Source organism: Silene latifolia, chromosome Y, assembly GCF_048544455.1.
Source record: "Silene latifolia isolate original U9 population chromosome Y, ASM4854445v1, whole genome shotgun sequence".
Taxonomy (NCBI): domain Eukaryota; kingdom Viridiplantae; phylum Streptophyta; class Magnoliopsida; order Caryophyllales; family Caryophyllaceae; genus Silene; species Silene latifolia.
In genome coordinates, this window is record NC_133538.1 from 67,188,983 (window position 1) to 67,211,987 (window position 23,005).

At 39.9% G+C, this 23,005-nt stretch overlaps 2 non-coding genes across 2 annotated transcripts; both read right to left on the minus strand.

Moving 5' to 3' along the window:
• Nucleotides 1–166: 166 nt before the first annotated feature.
• Nucleotides 167–273, minus strand: LOC141634611 (small nucleolar RNA R71). Its single transcript, XR_012539338.1, has one exon. It is a non-coding gene; the product is annotated as a small nucleolar RNA R71 (small nucleolar RNA).
• Nucleotides 274–1,883: 1,610 nt separating this feature from the next.
• LOC141634884 (small nucleolar RNA R71) lies at nt 1,884–1,990 on the minus strand. The gene has a single exon (XR_012539601.1). It is a non-coding gene; the product is annotated as a small nucleolar RNA R71 (small nucleolar RNA).
• Between the last annotated feature and the right edge of the window lie 21,015 nt (nt 1,991–23,005).

Here is a 23,005-nt window from a genome sequence, read left to right on the forward strand (position 1 = left end):
CGGTGTAACTCAAGACCAAATTCGATGGGTCTTATTTCCTTTTTCTCTAATTGGCACCGCGAAACAATGGTTGAAGGGCCTTGATAAGGCCACTCTCGGAATTGATTCTTGGAAAAAGTTGGCTCTACCTTTCTACAAAAAGTTCTATCCACCGGAAAAGACTAACATGCTAAGAGCTCAAATTACGTGTTTTAAGCAAAGGGATGAAGAATATTTGTATGAAGCTTGGGAGCGGTTCAAAGGAATTTGTCGCTCATGTCCTCACCATGGACTTAGCGAGTGGTTCTTGGTACAACAATTTTGGAACGGTCTATATGAAGATTCAAGGAACATTCTCAACATTGGATCAAATGGAATGTTCACCAAAGTTGATGACAATCAAACTTGGAACAAAATTGAGGAAATGGCGGTCCGTAACTCACAATATAGTAGACCTCGCAAGGCTACTAGAGGAGGAAAGCATGAAGTGGACTCCGTTACTCAATTGGGTGCTCAACTTAGTGCTCACATTGATACCATCAATTTGAAGTTTGAAAAGGCTATGGCTAGACTTGAAGAAGCCTCAAAATCACTCATGCACATGTTATGTTTGATGAAATGCGAGCCTATGAATCATTGCATTTTTTACCCATCACCTATCTTTTCAATGAGACTTGTAAGACATAAACCAACTCGAGTCTCATTAGACCATGCATGTTGTTGAGTAGGGAAGACTAAGTCGACTTGTAGGTGTTGTACAATCTAAACGATTCGGCTCCGGGACCCAAACTTTCCTAGGATTGTAAGATATAACCCAAGTTAATCCATCACAACAATAATTGCTTGCTTATAATTTGAGAACATGTTTGTATGATCAATTCCCATGAATCCCCTATGACCCCATGATACCCTAGTGCTTTTTATCAATTGTTTACAACCTTTTTTTTTAATTCATCTTGCTTGTTTACTTTCATTGCTATTTAGTTTAGTGACCTTCTACATCAACCCAAATTGTGACACCCCTAAGACACCACTAGTTGCAATAGAAATCTTATCTCAATTCCTGTCCCTTGGCATCCGACCTTTGATTGCCTCTTTACTAATTGTAGAGTTGTTTGTGAAGCTATAAATTGTGTTTTGGTCTAGGTGCTCCTAACGACAAGTTACCGAAAAGATTTAGTCCGACCAAAAATGGCGCCGTTGACGGGGACGGTGTTAACTTGATTTAGATTTTCTTATATTGTTATTAGTTGTGTCTTTCTTTGCCTTGGGGAAGTAAAACTCCTCAAGGTTTGTTCTAATTGTTTTCGAGTTGTTTGATATTTTGCATGTATAGAAGGTCACAAGGTGACTTGTTACCTTTTGATCGTGAAATTGAAAGAACTTTGACAAACAATAGAAGACTTGCTAGGAGAAATTTGAGAGGTATTGGTGAGGTTGTAGATATTCAACCAACTATTGAGTTCATCAACCCTTTTGTAAGAGAAGGTGAGGAGAACCCAACACAAAATACAACACAAAATCAACCCACAATGCCTAAGTTTTCATCACATTCCGTACCCACCGAGGAGAACCTACCCAATGGTACTCCAACACCACAACATCTATCCGGAAATTTTATTGCCAAATCCACATTTATCTAATTAGTCGAAAGAAGCCAATTTGGGGGGATGCCTAGTGAAGACCCTTACTCTCATATGAAGTCCTTTTGTGACTATTGTGATGCGATTTCTCAAACCGGTGTAACTCAAGACCAAATTCGATGGGTCTTATTTCCTTTTTCTCTAATTGGCACCGCGAAACAATGGTTGAAGGGCCTTGGTAAGGTCGCTCTCGGAATTGATTCTTGGAAAAATTTGGCTCTAGATTTCTACAAAAAGTTCTATCCACCGGAAAAGACTAACATGCAAAGAGCTCAAATTACGTGTTTTAAGCAAAGGGATGAAGAATATTTGTATGAAGCTTGGGAGCGGTTCAAAGGAATTTGTCGCTCATGTCCTCACCATGGACTTAGCGAGTGGTTCTTGGTACAACAATTTTGGAACGGTCTATATGAAGATTCAAGGAACATTCTCAACATTGGATCAAATGGAATGTTCACCAAAGTTGATGACAATCAAACTTGGAACAAAATTGAGGAAATGGCGGTCCGTAACTCACAATATAGTAGACCTCGCAAGGCTACTAGAGGAGGAAAGCATGAAGTGGACTCCGTTACTCAATTGGGTGCTCAACTTAGTGCTCACATTGATACCATCAATTTGAAGTTTGAAAAGGCTATGGCTAGACTTGAAGAAGCCTCAAAATCACTCATGCACATGTTATGTTTGATGAAATGCGAGCCTATGAATCCTTGCATTTTTTACCCATCACCTATCTTTTCAATGAGACTTGTAAGACATAAACCAACTCGAGTCTCATTAGACCATGCATGTTGTTGAGTAGGGAAGACTAAGTCGACTTGTAGGTGTTGTACAATCTAATCGATTCGGCTCTGGGACCCAAACTTTCCTAGGATTGTAAGATATAACCCAAGTTAATCCATCACAACAATAATTGCTTGCTTATAATTTGAGAACATGTTTGTATGATCAATTCCCATGAATCCCCTATGACCCCATGATACCCTAGTGTTTTTTATCAATTGTTTACAACCTTTTTTTAATTCATCTTGCTTGTTTACTTTTATTGGTATTTAGTTTAGTGACCTTCTACATCAACCCAAATTGTGACACCCCTAAGACACCACTAGTTGCAATAGAAATCTCATCTCAATTCCCGTCCCTTAGGATCCGACCTTTACTTGCCTCTTTACTAATTGTAGAGTTGTTTATGAAGCTATAAATTGTGTTTTGGTCTAGGTGCTCCTAACGACAAGTTACCGAAAAGATTTAGTCCGACCAAATTCCCAGGGGATTCGTTTTGTTGTTCGGCTTAGTTGGTGGGGGTATAGGCAAATCTCCCTTCTCAATCATGTCTTGAATGAGGTGCTTGAGTTTGAAACAATTTTCGGTATCATGCCCTTTCCCTCGATGATACTGGCACTAGGCGCTGGGGTTCCAAAATCGGGACTTCTTGTCGTTGGCCGGGTCCGGGGTGGGCCCGATCGGTTGTAACTTCCTTTGGTCCATGAGCCTTTTCAGGGCACTTGCATAAGTCGACCCTATGTTGGTGAACACTCTTTGGGGGCGTTCAGTTTTCTTGGCAGATGGTTCGACGTGTTTAACCTCATCAATCTTGTTTGTCTGACCGTAAGGGCGAGATCGGGTTGAAGTGGATCCTTGATAACCCCTGCCATTGGTCTTTGCTAAAACACCCTTTCGGAGGTCGTCCTCAATACGTGACCCCAGAATCTTCAGATCTTGAAAAGTTTTGATATTCTGATACCTCAGTAGGTTGGCATAAACCGGGCGGAGGTTGTTGACAAATTTTTCCACCAGAGTTGACTCACTTGGCTTACTGACCAACTGAGTACTCACCCGCCTCCAACGGGTTAGGAACTCAGTGAATCCTTCCTTGTCGTTTTGGGTTAGCACCTCGAGAGTATGGGTGTTGGCCTGGATCTCGACGTTGTCGACATACTGCTTGGCAAACTCAACTGCGATCTCATCCCAAGTGGTAAGGTTTTTCGGGTCTAAGGAGTAGTACCATTGGCGAGGAATCGGCTCCAAAGAGGATGGGAAGATCCTGGTAAAAAGCTCCTGTTTGACCCCCTTAATGGCCAAGTAGTCTTTGAAAGCACGGATGTGGTTGAGTGGGTCCTCCACTCCCTTGAACTTAGGCACATCAGTCAGGGTGAAGTTGTCAGGTAACTGGTCCCCAACAGGCTCGAACCTTCGGTTCTTTTCAAGATGGATGTTGTTACCCCGGGCTAGGAGCTGTTCTTCCAAGAGTTTCAGCCTCTTCTCAGTTTCAGTCAGAGGTGGGGTATTATGTTCCCCAATTTCCTTGTTCTCCAGGGCGTCGATACGGGTCATGACGCGATCCAGGGTGACCTTAAGAGCGGTAAAGCGGTGGGCGGTGATCAGTTGTGACATCTCTGTTGTTATCATTGTTGTTGTGGTTGACAGATGAAGTTGAAGACGGGGCCATGGCTCTGAGGCAGAAAAAAAGCTCACATTACAACTCAATCCGACACGGCTCCAAGACTGAACTCAAACAACACAGAGGACGAGACAAAGATCGACTCAACAAGATGGGGCGACCGTGTGTGGTCCCTCGGCGCTGACTCGATTTATGACGTGACGGTGTTTGACCGAACCTTTGACACCAATCCAATCATGACGGCGTGACGTCATTAGACGGGTCTCTTGGTGAGACGACTCATAAGTAAAGACCTATAAGTACATTTGCTTTGACTCGATAGACACGAGGCGGAATTGGAATGGTGGACTGAAGTTTTCGAAAATAGGAATTTCCAAAAAGATTCATTTGTCGCTTTAATGGGCGGCTTCCGAAGATAGAAATCTCCACAAGTCGATCAGTTGAAAAGGGTTGTCTTAAGTTTATTTGCAAAAGACGGTTTGAGTTTGAGTTGGCTCGGAAAACAGTGTGTTGCTTCCCAAGATGGTTTTGAAATTAAAAATTGTATGTTTTGAAAATCGAGTTTGAAATGTTTGAAAAGGTCTCGGGGACGGTGCATGGTCCTCGGGATTCGAAAGTGTCTCGAGAAAAGGGTGTGTGCCTTTCTCGGGTTTTGAAAGAAAGCCATTGTCGGCACGAAACGGGTTAAAATCCGTGTCTAGACGCGGCGATTATAACGGCGTGAAAAGGTGATTTGAAATGGTTATACAAAACCGGGTTTGAAAATCGTCATTACGACGGCCTAGAAAGGCGTGTTGAAATGGTTATACAAAACCGGGTTTGAAAATCGTCATTACGACGGCCTAGAAAGGCGTGCATCGGTCGGCGAAAGACCGAGGTTTGAAATGGCCATTATAACGGCGCAAAGAGGGTGTTTTTGAAAGTTTGAAAATGACACGGAATTACTTATGATCAGATAGCACATAAGCACTCACAGTTCATTATATAATGCATTATGCTGACACGGGTTTTGGCTTAAAAGGCTTGGTTACACACCAAGCAATCAAACCCCGATTTGCGAGAGGGATACCAATCCAAACAAAATGTGTAAGGAGGGTGCCCTAGCCTCGTGCTCGAAAGTGATGAAAGCTCTTTGACGAAACAGAAATGTGTAACGTCAATGGTATGCTTGACTCAATCGGGATTCAAAACGCGGGGATGAGAAAACTCACGCCGATGAGATGAGCCAATTGGTCGAAAAGGGTTAGGTTGTGGGCCCGGACAAGGAAACCCGACCGTGACCGTAATATCAATTAATGCATTCCAACCAAGACCTCGTTCGAGTCTCACCATCTAGGGATCACAAAGACGTAAGTGTCCTAGTTTTCCCCAGCGAAGTCGCCAATCTGTGGACATGGCCCACCTGCGTATGCCCAGCCGATCTGTGGACAATGGCAGCGGTCTTTTTTGAAAGCCAAGCTCGGCGGCGTAAAAGTGCTTTCGACCGGATCGTTTTAGATCGGTCGGTTTCATCTCGGTAAGGGTCTCGAAACGATTAGAGATGTTCGGAGTCGCCACTAAGCATTTGTGGGATGCCTAGAACCAGTTCGAATTCCACTTTATACCTCGGCCAAATCGAAGCACAAAGCAGGGTTTGACATAGGTACTAAAGATAAGGAAACCGTCCCTCTTTAGCATCCTATCTCTAGAATGACTCTCGCACGCACTGGATAAGGTCGTCCACTATCCAAAGTTTCTGAGTAAGAGGTGAAGGTATGTATTGGGAAGCCCTTTAATCAGACACCCAATCCCGCCCGCGTTTAGCGGCCTCTACTGATCGATCTTGGTTGGTTGAATGCAAAAGTTGATAAAACTGTTTAAATGCATGAATGCGCATCCAATGATTTAATCCTAACATGTGAGAGCTTTCTAAGTCAGTTGATTTAATCCAAGTATCAAGTATAATATGTCGAGTTGGATTAATGGTTGATTTGCATGCAAGACGGAAATTAAACATCCATTTACCGTATTAGGTTTAGGGTGCATAACATGATCCATTAGTCTTAGTAAGGCATTTTGCAAATATGGTTTTGAATAATCGAATAGTCATCTGATCCATCCTATATCCGGGCTAACCAGAGTCGGGATCGTCCTAGACTAATGCTAGAAGGGAACATGCCCTGTACCAGACGGCAATAAGAGGCGCGAGCCAGCCGGCGGTGTAAGGGGCCTCCCTCTGGCTTTGAAAATGAGAAATGGGGAGCCTGTTTAGGCGCGGGTTAGCCCACGGTTTATGTGCCGTGTTATGACCTTTTAGAAAATGTTATAAAACGTGTTGAAAATGGGTATTTGAACCCGGTTTGATTTTAAAGGGTCGTTTAGACCGCATTTGTTGATTTGAAGAACTAGACTCGAATAATCATCATTATTTGATAATATTCGGTGTCGGGTTCGATTTGACAAACTTGACATGAATAGTTTTGAAAAATGATTATGGACTAATTGTTTTAAGTCCATTTGAATGTAATTAGTCGATACTCATCATCGTACCCGGGTTAAAATCCGGCATGGTATGTAGAACCAAGGATGACTTTGTGTTGGTGACTAATATGTTTGTTTGAAAAATGTGAAGAAAAGAAATAAAAGGCTTTAAAATACCTTCTAAATGTCATTAACCAAATATTATCACCGAAACACGGATTTAACCGTCATGGTAAGAAGAACCAAGGGTGAAAAATGCTTTATGGTTAAAACATGTGAAATGAAACAAAAAGGTTTCGAAAATACTTGGAATGGTAAAAACCGATTACAAATATGAAAAATGGATTAAGGGAAATGACGAGAACAAACACGGTTGATTTCTGGTCTGAATACCCCATTTAGGCGCGAGCCAGTTGGCGACCTAAGGAGCTTCTACCTCAGACCAAAAATCACTTTTGGCTCGTTTATTCCATGTTTTGGTTCATGTTATGCATGTTTTAGCATGTTAGAGTCATGAAACAAATGAAAACATAATAAAAGAGGATTTTTACATCCTCATACTTACATGTTTGGTTACGGCGAGTGACCGAAGTAAGTGTAACAACTCGTTTGATCGGAAAAAACTCGGTTTAAAACCGTTTTGGTAAGTAAAAGAGTGTTTTAAAAGTTTAGTGATGGTGTAGTGGTCGAAGTGGTCGGTCAAGTGGTTTAATGCACGATGACGGTACCAAACAATGTGTAAGGCTCGTGTTTACGATCGGTAGGTCGTAAATACGGGTCGGATTGTGACTTTAGAAGTCGAGTCGAGAATTTTAAGGGAGAAAAGAGGGGGCGAGCCACCTGGGCTGCTCAAAGAGGCGCGAGCCACGTCGCGGGTCTTCGAGCTGTGTTGTCGCTTTCACAACAAACGCAATCATGATTTGTTCAATCCTAGGATTTGTAGTCATATGTTTAGTACTTGACCATTCATAAATCTGGGAAATCTTAGCATAGAAGGTTTGAAATGTTTGTTTTTTGTGGTTGACTTGGTTTGACTTGTTGTTGGAGTCGGGTTGAATTTTTGAGTCGGTTTTTGGTCTGGTGTCGGTTATGACTCTAGTTAGTGTCATTGTGACCCCGTCGTCGTGCATTAAACACTCCAGGTATTTTTGAAATGTTTTGAAATGTTTTATTTTTGAAATTGTGGATCGTGAGTTATGAGTATGGAGATAGGTGCAGGTATTGAGGATTATGTCGCTTTGGCAGTAATAGGGAACAAATGGAGTTTTGGTTAAGCTAAAGATTTTGAGGTATAGGTTAGGTGGCGTGACGAGTGAATTGAAGTATGAGAATTGTTTAAGTAAGAGAGCCGTAGATTTATGCATGGCGAGTGTTCAGATTATAGGTGGTTATCTTTGACATGCGGTGGTGATGGGGATAATTAGAAGATATAGCTAGGATTTAGTATTAGTGAGTTACGAGGACGTAACATTTCTCTTAAGAGGAGTAGGATGCGATAAAAGAGATTTTGATGGTTGTGCATATGGTAGTATAATTGGAAGTAGAGTGTTGGCGTAGCATAAAGGACGGATATTTGTTTTGATTTTATTAAAGGTCATGACCGTGGTTGTAATAGTTCGATGCTTAGGAATAAGAGAATATTTCAATAGTGTTGACAGTTGGATGATAATGTTATGAGTGTGAGTAAAATTTGAGGACGAATTTCCTTTTAAGGGTGGTAGAATGTAACATTTCGTTAGATGTTATGAGTATTTTGATATTGGATGATATGTTACGGAGCTAGCAGTAGTGTATGGAGTTAGTGTCGAGAGAGATATAATGTAGTTGATACGATATCGTGAGACATGTTGTGGAGGTAAGTATAGCTGGTGGAGTTGGTGTTAAGAGTTCATGTGTTATAGGGTGAGGTTTTGTTTTGAGTTCTTAGTTGCGTTGTTGTGTCTTAGTCAAGTTGGTAGGTTTTTTTTATGTATAGGTTGAACTTCGGGGACGAAGTTCTTTTTAAGGAGGGAAGACTATAATACTACGGTTTTACGAGTCTTTGGGTACTCTATCGAGTGGGACTTACTCTGTCGAGTAAGTATGTTTGAGTAACGAAACGGTAGTCTGCCTGTAGGGTACTCGATCGAGTAGCCTTGGCACTCAATCGAGTAAGTGGCACTCGATCGAGTACGAGACTTACTCGATCGAGTAAGTCGGTCTTTGGGTGATATTTGACGGATTTTGTTAATAAGGCGGATTAATATTTAATAACTTTTCGCCATCTTCCTAAACACTTTTGCAAACCTAATCTACTGATAAAGAGAGAATTCATCCTACGTTGCCTTGTTCTTCCGCTTTATTGACAAATTCCGGAGCTAGAGGAGTCGGTTTCTTTCGTTCTTGATATCATTGTAATCCCTGCATCAAGGGTAAGTCTTACGTATCATTTTTATGGCATTTGGGTAGTTTTGGTTAAACCCTAATTTGGGAATTGGTGGTTTTATGATTATATTGTTGTGGTAGTGATTGTATGAATATGTGTATAGGAGGAGGGTTCATAGAAGAAGGATTTTGAGACAGCTGCTAGATCGTCTGAATAGTGATTGCATTCCAGGTAGGGTTTCCCTACTCAGTATTAGTTACATGATGTGTGTGGTGATTGTGCTGTAGTTAGTGATTGTTGATTGATTCAGACGGTTGTAATTTCATATTGTTGATTGATTCAGACGGTTGTGATTTCACATTGTTGATTGTTTCAGACGGTTATTGATTTTGTGTTGTTGTTAGTGTTTATGTGTCTGTGTTCTTCGGGGGGTGTCTCTGGCTGAGTGGAGTCACTTGCGGGAGTGGCTTCACGCCCTTGATTCGCCTCATGTGGAACCCGCCACAGGAGGGATGTGCACATTAAGGAACATGGGTTTATCGCTCGATGAGATGAGCGGGGCTTAGGTGGGAACGGCTGCGGTCCCCCACTAGCGGTGTGGAGTACCTGTTGCGATGGGTACTCTGGCAGGGCTACACACTTTAGTGTGTAGTCAGTTGCGTGGAGATTGATGATGGAGACTGGGGATTGATGTGTTGATTGAGCTGCTTGGTATTTGCTTCATGTTAGTTTGTATCGTGTAATTAGTACTGACCCTGTTTAAATGTTTTAAAAACTGTGATGATCCATTCGGGGTGTGACACCCTCACTTATCGCGGAAAAGTGAACACGTAATTCTAGAATAAAACTGCATGGATATGTTTGTAATAAGTTCAATTGGGTAAAAACCTGTAATTTTAAAACCTGAACCTGTTATAAAGATATCCAAATTGGAAGGTGTCAAACATACAAGGTCTAACTAGAAGTGTCATAACATAACCATCGCTAAAGTCGCGAATAGCAAATTATACAACCAAATGTAAAGAGGGAGACATACGTCCCTAAAATGTATGTGACATAAAAAGTGTTTAAGGGTCACAATAGAATAAAGCCAATCTAGGTTCCAAGGTTACTTTGCTCGCTAGCTCGTCCATGTACCCCATATATGCATCACCTACCTGTCATTCGCATTTTATACAAATACGAAAGCCACAGTCAGTGGGGAGTAACTCCGAGTTCTCCCAGCCACGAAATGTCATAATTAATATAACATGTAAACATAAGAATATGAATATGAATAACACATAGCCTTAGCATATAGATGCTAGACAATCGTGCTTATCATGTGAACAACAATATAACAACACATAGTCCTAGCATGTGAATACTAGTCAGACTCATACTACACTATCATGTGAATCACATAACATCCAGGAATCCAAACTCTATCAACCATAGCCGGCTTGCATCTCACCTTCTATGATTCATAGAATCATCAAACAAGAAAGGACAATATATCAAAGACAGGCATAAGTTCTTAGTACGGTCAATAGTCACTCTGTAACTCGAGTCTATACCACGAGGTAGGGAAGGTAATCGAACCGGTATCTTGGCTCAGAGGTTCTATCAAAACATGGCCAAGACACAACACAACCCTAGCCTAAAATCTGCGCAGACCTAGACATGCGGATACACACCACCGCACCCAAGACCCACAAATTTATTAAACCATGTGAGTACCCTAAGGAGTCCACCAAAGGGTTGGCTAGTACTTAAGCTGACCACTTACTCTCAAAATAAGTAACGAGGTCATGCCCCAACTTGGATATAAACCCACCAAGTCAGGAACACAAAGGCTATTGAGCAGTGAACATACACTCGTCAAAGACTATAAAGGCCTATCTATGATGAAGGCCGAAATACTCACCTAGGACCTAGTCCCAGCTAGTCCCAGCTTAAATACTTTAGCCCACACCACACAAGACAAGTAGGATACCCAATTCAGCTGACAATCCAACAATATCTCCAATATCAATAATAATCCAAATTCCAGCTAACCGTTAATCTCATAATTCATGAGAACAAGCTAAAATGGCAACAAGGCAAGAAGACTCAAGTATAAGGCAACCAATTCATCCAACAATCAACATGTGAAATGATAACCACAAATATTAAGGCATCAACATAAAATATCCAATCCCACCTCAAAGACAAACCCTCGACCCGAGTCCCGCGACGGGTCATCGGTCAAATCGAGGCTGACCGGTTTAAACCTAGTTTGACCAAACTCGTTCGGTCAATCTGGCCCAGCTCAGAGTCTTTGCCTACTTTGGCCCAAATCATAAAATTTATCACAATATAATTCTCATGCTATTTCTAATTTCTATCATGTGAAAAACGAAAGTAACACATTATCAATCACCTTAACATCTATCAAACAACAAACACCACATTTACTACTAATGTGACATTAATTCGTCGAGTAACTCGGAATAGTTACCTTAAGCTAGAAAAAGGCAAGCAATAAACTTGAGAATGCTTTTAAAACCCAAAATTACTCTTCATCTTCAACCACATATAAGTCACCTAAAATAATTATGTGAAGGGACGATATTAACGAATTATCGTTATATAAAAATATGAGACGGAAATTAATTTAAATCAAAACATGTAAACATATTCATTAGCTACTGTCTTATGTTCATAAACCATTATGACCCTCCCTTTTGACAGGCATACCAAGAAAATTGTCACAACTTTTACGCCCTAGAAACAGTCCCATAAAGCACCATTTTATCCGTCCCAAAACTGAGCCCAAACCAGCCTGTCATGGCTCCCAAAACCGAGCCCAAAACAGCCCACACGGCCTCCATTTCGACTGTCCCAAAACAGTCTGAAGTCTGCACAAAACTGGTACCAAAACAGAGTTCAATCAATCCTAAACCAGTCCTAAACCGAGTCAAAACAGTCCCAAAAATGTCCCAAAGTACCTGCAAAGTGGACTCAAAAACAGTCCTAATTTACTGCACAATACCACAACTAAACAAGATCCCAAATAGCATCCCAAAACGATCCCTACATGTCAGTATACACCGTCTTAAATATACCACTTACTAACTAGCATCCCAAATGATCCCTAGAGGTCAGTATACACCGTCTCAATCATCTCTACATATCAGTATACACCGTCTCAACTATACAACTAACTAATTAACATCCATAAGGATCCCTATATATAATTATACACCGTCTCAATTATAAAACAGACTAACCAGCATTCGAAATAAACATATTTTACAAGTAATATTTAGTAATCCGTTATCGTTACCTTTTTCCGATCGAACTAGTCCTTCATGACTAACAAATATTCTACTGCACCGTCTATTTTAGTACATACAACCGTCTTATAATAAATAAAGCTGAAAATATAAATGGGTTTGTAAAAATACATGACGAAAATGAATTTTACTTACAACGGATTGACAGAACGATGAAAGCAAAGACTATGGAACGAAAATCATTGATAACGGATGACAAACGGAGTGGCGGAATCAATTTAAAATTAAAAAAATGAAAAGAACGAAAAAGAAGAAAAAGGAAGGAAGAAGAAGAAATGTTGCGTGAGAAATGAGGAGCAAAGCGACCTGCTGCTGCTATTTATTATACGTACGTTTCTTCATCGTTAAGAAACTTCGATAGTTATTAAAACCGTTTCGAGTTAAATTTAACCGATTTAAGTAAAAGTTTCAGTAATAAAACGGAATCAATAATAAATAAATTTAATGAGTGAAAATAAAATAAACTCAGCTAGTTAACGTAAATAATACAATATCAGCTGGAATCGGAATTATTAGCGATTTTTACAAAACTAACGGATATTAATAAAAAACTTGCTAATTTAGTGAAATAAGCTCAAAATAGCTAATTGGACGGTTTTGTTCCCAAAATCCATCTCGGGTTCACTTAAAACAACTTTCATAAGGACTCGTAAAGAAACGGAAATTATTAAATAAATAAACTCGAACTAACTTCAATAAACTCGAACTAACTTTAAATAAACTTATTAATGATTATTAAAATTAACGTATCGAATTATGATGAAATTAATTAATTAGCTAAGCATATATATATATAAATCGTTAAATGATGTAATTAAATTCAGAATAACAATTAAAAGAATTTTATCCAACTTAATAAAATACGGGGTGTTACACGGGGGTGGTGAGCAGTTATTGAGCAGGTATGATATGACGCGTATGGGATAGCTGGGATGAGTCATCACGTGGCAGTTAGAAGTCTTTCGATGTGTCAGACGATGTTTTATAGCTTTGATAGTTTTAGCAGTAGACAGTCTGAGAATCTTCTATTTCAGTTTAACAGTTTTGGTTTTGATCATGTAATCACTTTAAACTATATTGTTATTTAAATTATGTTTCTTCATTGTCATTTGATTATAATTTTCTCGGGTAACCGAGATGGTGATGTTCTTATACCTTAAGTGGTCCTGGTAAGGCACTCGGAGTATGGGGGTGTCACAGTCACAGATGCAGAAATAAGAGTGTCCTCTTCAAAGGATGAATCTTCTGCAAAAGTATACCGCTCGTAGTCAAGTGTACTCAAGTCTTCCACTTGACTTACTTCTCAATGAAATATTCGTCTGAATCGAAAAGTCTTTTCTGGCTCGGGATCAAAAGGTATAATCTCTAACCTATTAGACCTGGGCATACACAAAAACAACCAGAAAAGATAAAACTGCCTCAAGGAACTGAAGTTCCCCGAAACAAAAGACAAAAATAAACAGAAACAAAAAGAACAATTGTTGCCTCCCCGACAACGACGCCAAATTTGATAAGGTTATTATCAGTCGTTTGCCTTAGTCAAAATAAATACTATACTACTACTAACAAGATAGCTTGTAATACTACGGATTTTATAGGCCGATACTCAACCGAGTATGGCCTACTCAGTCGAGTAGTATGGGTCGTGTAGTCTGTTTGGCTACTGCATAGGAACACTCGGCCGAGTATGAAGAATACTCGACCGAGTAGAGGATACTCGGCCGAGTATACTCTATACTCGACCGAGTATTCGGTCTGGCGAGTAATATTTCAGCGGTTTGATTCGGGAGTAATTAGAGGTTATATAATTTCGATAACCAATTTCTAAACATCATTTTACAAAACCTATCAAACGTACGGCGCTCTAATCACTCTCAATATCTCCTCTTTGTATGTGTGGATAATCTCAGCAATCGCATTCAATCCTTCGCCGTTTCGTCGCTAAGTCGTTATTTCCATGTTTGTTCATGATTAATTCTAGGCTTTGTCTTTAATTATGAATTTGGGGGAAATGGGGTTTTGCATATAGTGTTTGTGTTATGTGATTGTTGATTATCATTGTTGTAGGTGACGATGTGGTATTTTTTATGCATATTATATGATTGATTGCAGCATAGCGGATTGCAAAAAGGTAGGGTTTCCCTGCTCAGTTACTGTTAATTGATTAAGATTGTGTTTGTTTTGTAATTGTTGTTATCTGCTGATCATCGGAGTATGGGTGTTGTGGTAATAGTGGTGATGTGGTTGTGTTGTGACGTTTGTGGCGTTATGACAGTTGTGATGCTGATGTGTGTGTGATTGTGGTGGAGTCACTTGCGGGGGTGGCTTCACACCCTAGTTCGCCCTCCGTGGAACCCATCACCGGAGAGGATGTGCACATTAAGGGACAGGGATTGATAGTCGCTCGTTGATGAGCTTGACTTGGTGGGGATGGGTTGCGGTCCCCCACCGGCGGAGTGGATTACCTGTTGCGATGGGTAATCCGGCAGGGCTACACACTTCGGTGTGTAGTCAGTTACTGTGTAGGATGATCAGCCGGTTACATTATTTGTTTGTCTTATTTGAATTATGCAGTAGCTGACCCCGTGTTGTTGTTTTGTAAAACCTGCGGTGATCCATTCGGGGATGGTGAGCAGATTATGACAAGTAATGCAGATGTTTAGCTATGGGACAGTCATGGGGAGTCATCACTTCGAGTCTAGCTTCCGCTGTTACGAGTTTAGCTGTCTTTGATTTCAGTTGTATTGAGGCCCTTACACTTTTGTTTTGAGTTGGTCTGAGATTAAGTAATCATTAAAATCTTTATACTTTAATAAAGTTATTTTTGATTGTTGCCTTTGATATACTAACATCGGGCAACCGAGATGGTAACAGCCTCTCATGCTAGGGTAGTCCTTGGTAAGGTACCTGGGTATGAGGAGGAGTTACAAAGTGGTATCAGAGCCGACGATCCTGGCACCGAAAACTAATAAACCCAATGAACTTAGGGAGTCTAAATAAAATGAACCCGGGGAGAGTTGTTTGGAGCTACCGCAAAGACTTGGGAGACGTCCCGAAGTCGCATTAAGGCCCTTACGATCTCAAGCCGGTCACTTGGGGGGGAAACTGTTGTATGTTTGAGTCATGTGTGTGTAATACTTGTAACTTGAGTCTTGTGAAGTGGTTAGATGACATGGTAAAAGTGTTGGAACATGGTAGTATATGAAAGGTGGATTTTGAATTCGCATATGATAGATCTTGATCATGAAGTATATGAGCATGATGATGTTAATGTTTGGTTTGTTGGTAGTAACATGTGATTTTTTTTTAGGGTTACTTGGTAGTAACATGTGATTAAGGGCATGCGTCTATAAATATATATATATATATATATATGAATTTTGTGTTTAATTTTCATGTGAGTATGATAAGAGTTCAATTATGTACTGCTTTCATGAAGTATTGAGTTGTTGTTGTTGCCATATGCATGTTCAAATTATTTTGGTTTAGAAAATTTGATTTGTATGAAGATCGATTACCGAAGGGTTGTCTTAAAACTGTCATAAGTTGAGTTCTAGAAATTATATTTCTGTAATTACAATTGGAAGTGATAGCTTGTCTTCTTACGATTCTAACAATAGGTCACACGCTCACATTGACCAAGTAACGAGTGAGATATGACTGTTTTACGAAAACTGGACGGTGCTGAGATCTGCGCCGATACTCGACTGAGTAGTCCCTACTCGGCCGAGTATCTTTTATACTCGACCGAGTGTTCCATATTCAGCGAAGTAATATCTCTATGATAATTTTGTTTAGCTTCTGGAGTGGTTAACTCGGCCGAGTAGTCTCATTACTCGACCGAGTAGCCTGTACTCGACCTAGTATGCTACATACTCGACCGAGTACCTCAGTGGGCGGCCATTTTGAGTCGGTGGCTATGTTTTTACCTTAATTTTTAATCCCCGGATATGTTCTTACATTGTTTTATGTCGTAGCGTATGTATACATGTATGTTTTGGGTCTTCAAACGTTCTTTTATTTATGTGACGGTCTGGATACGTAAGTTACCAAAGGCTATGACGAGGAGAATGTCGGCTTGTAAATGACATGTGTTAGGTAAGGAAGACATGTGTTAATATGGTTATGAGGGATAGTTGAAAAAGGAAATGGAGGAATGATGAATTAATCAAGGTGAGGAACATGTTGGTGAGATATGATGAGAGATATAGTCGTGTGTTGAGTAATATAAAAGTCAGTGTTTATGGGCAAGAGTGATATAAGTGTAAAGAAATGTGAGGTTGAAAGGTCGAGATGGGGGATGCGATTAGTGGCAAATTGGGCTGTGTAAGGATTTATGGAGGAAGACGGTTAGGATTGTGTTGCTTAAGGATATATATAATGAAGGGTTGCTTTAGAGGGATGAAGTAGAGGGGTATGTAGTGAACGTAGATGGAGTTATGTCGCGATGTGGATTTGTAGATAGTGACTGAGTTTGGGAATTTGGAATATCAAGGGGTGAGCCTAGTGTGTAATTCTTTGGGAAATTAACGGTATGAGGTAAATTTTTGGGTTTCTAGAGATACAAAAGTGAGATACGACTAATTGAAGAGTAATTGTTAGTGTGTGGACTTGATGGCGAGAAGGGTGAGTGAGAAGCAAGATGAGAGAGGATAAATGATAATAAGAATGATAATATATTGATATGAATTAATGGAATTAGAGTTGTGGAGCTATGGAAAAATAAATAAATTACTAAAGAGTTAGGTAGAAAGAGAAAGGATATGAATTATTAATTGGTATTATTGAGTAAAAAGGGGGAAAGAGGGATGGAAGTAAGTTGAGAGAACGTTGACCGGAGTTAAGGAGCATGAAGGTAGCAAATTATGGAAATGTACGATAGCCTCACTAGAAGGTGTGAGTTAATGGTTATATAGGAGAGCAGGACGACATGTTAGCCGTGAGTTTCGAGGTATTAAGGGAATAAAAAGCTTGTGGAGTGTTTGCACGATCTGAGATTTTGGTGGAGAGTTAGGTAACAATATGATAAAGGATAGAATTAGGAATAATGTTGAGGTAGATTTTGTTGATGGATTGGATGTTCGTTATTTGGGATGATAACCAAAGAGAGGGAATGGATTGTTATATTAAGAAGTGATAGTAAGAGAGTAGTCACATGAAGGATGTTGGTGTCATAGTATTGTCACTAGTGGTTGAGGATGATGTTACTTTAGGGAAGTTAGTTGTTCTAATGAGGTTGATTTTGTGGAGGTGATTAGTATGTTTGGTTGTGAGGGAGTATACGATGTGGATATATGAGGTGCTCTCTTGAAGTTGAGTACTCATGTTATGGCTACATTTGCCGGAGGGGTGATAATTGTGTGTATGACAGGATATGTTATGAAAGGCACCTGAGTTAAGTCCGAATGAGAGGTATTCATTGTCAAGTGGTAACTTACGTGATCAGGATTGGCTAGTTAGATTCGATTATGGGTCCATGAGGTGTGTAAAACTTTGTGTGAGGTCCTGGCCTCACGAGTAATGGTGTGGCGTGATAGTTACGAGTCGTTATATGTGTGTTTCACGTCATATGTAATACTTATATGTGTATGTATGATATCTGTAAGTAATGGTGTGAGGTTCCAGCCTCAAGAGTCATGGTATGAATAATATTCATAAGGTTAGAATTTGTGGTCCCGTCTAATGTGCTGCGTCGTGATCTGGTAGAGTAGTTTTAAGAAAGTCTTGTGGTCAAGGAAGTTATGCTGAGTAGGTGTTATGAGATTATAAAAGTTGTGATGGCTATCGATGTGGTTTTGTGCAGTGTGCACGGTAATTCGTGTTGTGATACGAGTATTTTCGTGTTGTCATAGATCGTTGTTTGTTTACTGCTATTTCTTGTTAGTGTCGGTCGGGGCATATAGACCGTTGTGTTGTTTCCCGATGCTCCTTACCAGTGTCGGTATGGGTATGGTCCTATTGAATGTATATAGTATGATATGAAAAAGAGTTGGGTACGGTTCTGTTGTTGTCATGGTAAAGTAGTATTCTGTTAATGGGACACAATTGTGAGAGGTTGTTGGAGTACTTCTGATCTTGAGTTAGATGAGGCATTGGTGGAAATAGTTGTGGAAAGAAATTGTGGAACATGTGTGGTATTGAACTGGAATTACAGGTGGTTTAGCACCTTTTCTTGGGACAGCGAGTACGGAGTTTTAGGACTTAGTATCATGTCAAGTCAAGGGTGAGTTTTGTGGTAATAGAAAAGATGAACATGAGAAGTTAATGTGAGTATGTGTAACACTTGAGGAATTGTGAGATAAGATTGTGGAGATGAGTGTATATGTATATAGAAGTATGTTGTTGTGTGGTAATGTAGAAGAGATGGAGTAGTGGTTATACTGAGGATTCTTTGATATATGTTATGGGAGTACAGATTAATTGGAGGCACGAGAACTGCTAGAGAAAGAGAGTCCTGGATATAGGAATGGTTGTAGGTCTTGAGGTTATAGTGGTTTATCGTTGACATACGTTGATAATGAGGTTTATGAGAGGTATGGCAATGGACCTATTATTAGTGAGTTACGAGGACGTAACTTTTATCTTAAGAGGAATAGGATGCGACAAAGAGAGTTTGATGGTTGTACATGTTATGGTACAATTGGAAGTTTAAGTGTTGGTGTAGAGTAAGGATAGATTTGTGTTAGGGTTGATTTTATTACAGGTAATGGCAGTGCTCATAGTAGTATGATGTTTAGGAGTGTGAGTAACGGATTGTGTGAGGATGTTTATGTGTGTGAGTAAACTTCGAGGACGAAGTTCGTTTTAAGGGTGGTAGAATGTAACATTCTGTCTTAATGGCTGATCTTATTTTGTGGATTGTCTTGGTATTGAGTTGCTAGTGATGTTATGGAAGTGAGACAAGGTTGGCAACATTATATTGTGGTTATTCGGTAATATTATGGAGTCAGTATTAGGAGGCTATGTTGAGATGTTATCGTGAGCCGTGTTGTGGAAGTATGCGTGGTTGGTGGACTTAGTGTTAGGTGTCCAGGTTTTATAGGTTGGGTTGGAATTTCGGGGACGAAGTTCTTTTTAAGGGGGGAAGACTGTAATACTACGGATTTTATAGGCCGGTACTCGACCGAGTATGGCCTACTCGGTCGAGTAGTGTGTGTCGTGTAGTCTGTTTGGCTACTGCCGAGGAACACTCGGCCGAGTATGATGAATACTCGACCGAGTAGAGGATACTCGGCCGAGTATACTCTATACTCGACCGAGTATTCGGTCTGGCGAGTAATATTTCAGCGGTTTGATTCGGGAGTAATTAGAGGTTATATAATTTCGATAACCAGATTCTAAACATCATTTTACAAAACCTAATCAAACGTACGACGCTCTAATCACTCCCAATCTCTCCTCTTTGTATGTGTGGATAATCCCAGCAATCACATTTAATCCTTCACTCTTTCGTCGGTATGTCTTTATTTCCATGTTTGTTCATGATTAATTTTAGGGTTTGTCTTTAATTAGGAATTTGGGGGAAATGGGGTTTTGTATATAGTGTTTGCGTTATGTGATTGTTGATTATCATTGTTGTAGGTGACGATGTGCTATTTGTTAGGCATATTGTAGGATTGATTGCAGCATAGCGGATTGTAAAAAGATAGGGTTTCCCTACTCAGTTACTGTTAATTCATTAAGACTGTGTTTGTTTTGTAATTGTTGTTATCTGCTGATCATCAGAGTATGGGTGTTGTGGTGACGGTGGTGATGTGGTTGTGTTGTGACGTTTGTGGTGTTGTGACAGCTTTGATGTTGTGGTATGTGTGATTGTGGTGGAGTCACTTGCGGGAGTAGCTTCACACCCTAGTTCGCCCTTTGTGGAACCCGTCACGGGGGAGGATGTGCATATTAAGGGACATGGATTGATAGTCGCTCGTTGATGAGCTGGACTTGGTGGGGATGGGTTGCGGTCCCCCACCGGCGGAGTGGATTACCTGTTGCGATGGGTAATCCGGCAGGGCTACACACTTCGGTGTGTAGTCAGTTACTGTGGAGGATGATCAGCCGGTTACATTATTTGTTTGTCTTATTTGAATTATGTAGTAGCTGACTCCGTGTTGTTGTTTTGTAAAACCTGCGGTGATCCATTCGGGGATGGTGAGCACATTATGATAGGTAATGCAGATGTTTAGCTATGGGACAGTCATGGGGAGTCATCACTTCGAGTCTAGCTTCCGCTGTTACGAGTTTAGCTGTCTTTGATTTCAGTTGTATTGAGGCCCTTACACTTTTATTTTGAGTTGGTCTGAGATTATGTAATCGTTAAACTCTTTATACTTTAATAAAGTTGTTTTGGATTATTGCTTTTGATATACTAACCTGGGGCAACCGAGATGGTAACAGCGTCTCATGCTAGGGTAGTCCTTGGTAAGGTACCTGGGTATGAGGGGGTGTTACATAGCTAGCGGTAAGTCAGGGTCGAATCCATAGGGAGGCGGTGATTATCTACTTTGTTTATATTTAAATCTGTCTTAAGGTAACCAATTTTGGGGGTTTGATTGTGTGTATGCTAATCAACTAATTGCAAGTAAATAAAGACGAATAACAATGATATTAAAGAGTCTAGGGATTCGGTTTCACTAGGTAGTCATCAAAGGGTAGGATTTAATTCATTGATTGAGCAATTTATATCGTCGAAAGTCAAAAGATCGGTCGATTCGAATATGTCTTTTTAGATCTAACTTAACATGGAATCGCTATTATTAAATCGGTCTAATTCAATTATCATGGCCTATACTAGTCTTAACCCGATCGGTGATAATCCTAGTTTATGCAAGACTAATTAATCAATTCTGATCGGTAATCAACTAATTAGAAGTAATACGGTAATTAAACAACAATTAAGAGCAATTTAACAATCAATTCATAATAACCCCTTTTCTAACAACCTAGATCCCCTTTTACCCTAGATAGAAGATTTAGCTACACATATTAAAGGGAAGAACACTAATACTAATAATAATAATAATCAAAAACATGATGAACAATAATAGAGATGAACAAGAAATTGAAATAATAATTGATGAAAGATTAGAACAATATCGTAATTAAAGGCAATAGATCTGAACAATAATAATGAAACTAAACTAAAATAAGAATATTTGAGAGAGTTTTTAGAGTAACTATACTAAACCTACTGAAAATAAAGCCTAAAAATAACCTAGAGTACGAGTTTTGGTATTTATAGTAGTCATAACCGACTTAAGGAAAATTGCGGAATAATATGAAACTAGTGGTTCCTCGATCGAGCCTAGGTGCACTCGATCGAGGCACCAATTCTCAGATAGCCCAACTCTCGACATTGCGAACCATAATTGTTTATGGAGGTTCCTCGATCGAGCCCAAGGTGTACTCGATCGAGTATGGGGTTCCTCGATCAATCCTAGGTGCACTCGATCGAGGAACCAAGTTCCTACTTCGCGCACTGAATTTCAAATGGCCGCTATTTCTTCGTTACTTGTCTGAAATAAGCGATTTACATGGCGTTGGAAAGCTAAGAGGATAAGCTTTCACTTTCGATTGGAATCACTTGAAAATCAGTTGTACAACTTGAGATATATATCTTCAAAGTGAGCACTTGTAATAAGAAGTTCTTTTCTTTGTGTTTTCTTCTTAACTTCTCTTCCTTCATTCTTATGGATTCCCGTTCCATGCTTCGTGTATCCATTCATTCCCACTCCGCGATTCCCATTTAGTTCATTTGCTCCCCAAATGCATTATTCCTGTATTAAACATCAAAAAGCGGAAGTATCGACATTCTAACATAAAAGGCATGTCAATGATATAAACTAGCACGAAAACCGCATCAAAAGTAATTAAAGGGAGGAATAAATATGTATATAATTATGACTCATCAAACATTCTGGTTGGACCCAACGGTTTGAGAAAATCGTTATAAATTGATTATTTGCATTTTGGACTTTCCAACTCTCCTATTTCAATGATTCTCTTAGTAACATAATGGTATGTGATGTGTGCTAATATGTATTGCTTAACGTAAAAATTTATATTTATACACGAAAAGAAAGGGAAGACAGTGTTTGGTATGAGATGGAATAACGAATATTTAAAGTTAACAATCTTGTGAATTTAATCGATTGAGTATATATACATGTTTCGATGTGTTCTAATCTAATCTGTGTATGTGTCCTTACATAGGATGAATCTCCGTGAAACTGATCGCCCTAAAGAATTTTATATGCATCCCAGAACAGAGTTTGATATATGCTGTCAACATTTAGAAGAACGTATGGAAGCCTATGGGAAACTTTGGGATGAGGATTACTTGATTGACACTTACCTAAGAGCTTTTGCCTTGAATAGCACCCTTCCTGAGACTGGCCCACTAGCTGGAGCTAAAAGCTATTTCATGAAATAGTATGAAGAACATGACAAGCGCCTATATGACGACCCTAAGTTTCAAGGTGGGCTTAGGTACCCTGCAGATATGAACTACGAAGATATGAAAGGCGGACTAGGGCACCAGTATTACTACTGGATGAATTATCATGCTGCGAAATAGTTTGAGGATGGTCAGAGTAGCAGAGTCAATAATGATTTTTTCTTTGAGGGCACAACCTCAGAAGACTTCAGCGAGTCAGTTGAGGTGATAGAGATTAGTAGCGATGACCAAGACGACCTAGAGGAGAGTTCTGAAGAGTCCGAAATGAGGGGACTTAGGGAGCAGAGTCAATCAGATTCTGACTCTGACTCCGATTCTGTTGATGATGTAGTGATAGTGAAAGAGTCACACAACCCTGGACCTAGGAAGTACAGTTGGTTTCGTTTCGGAAGT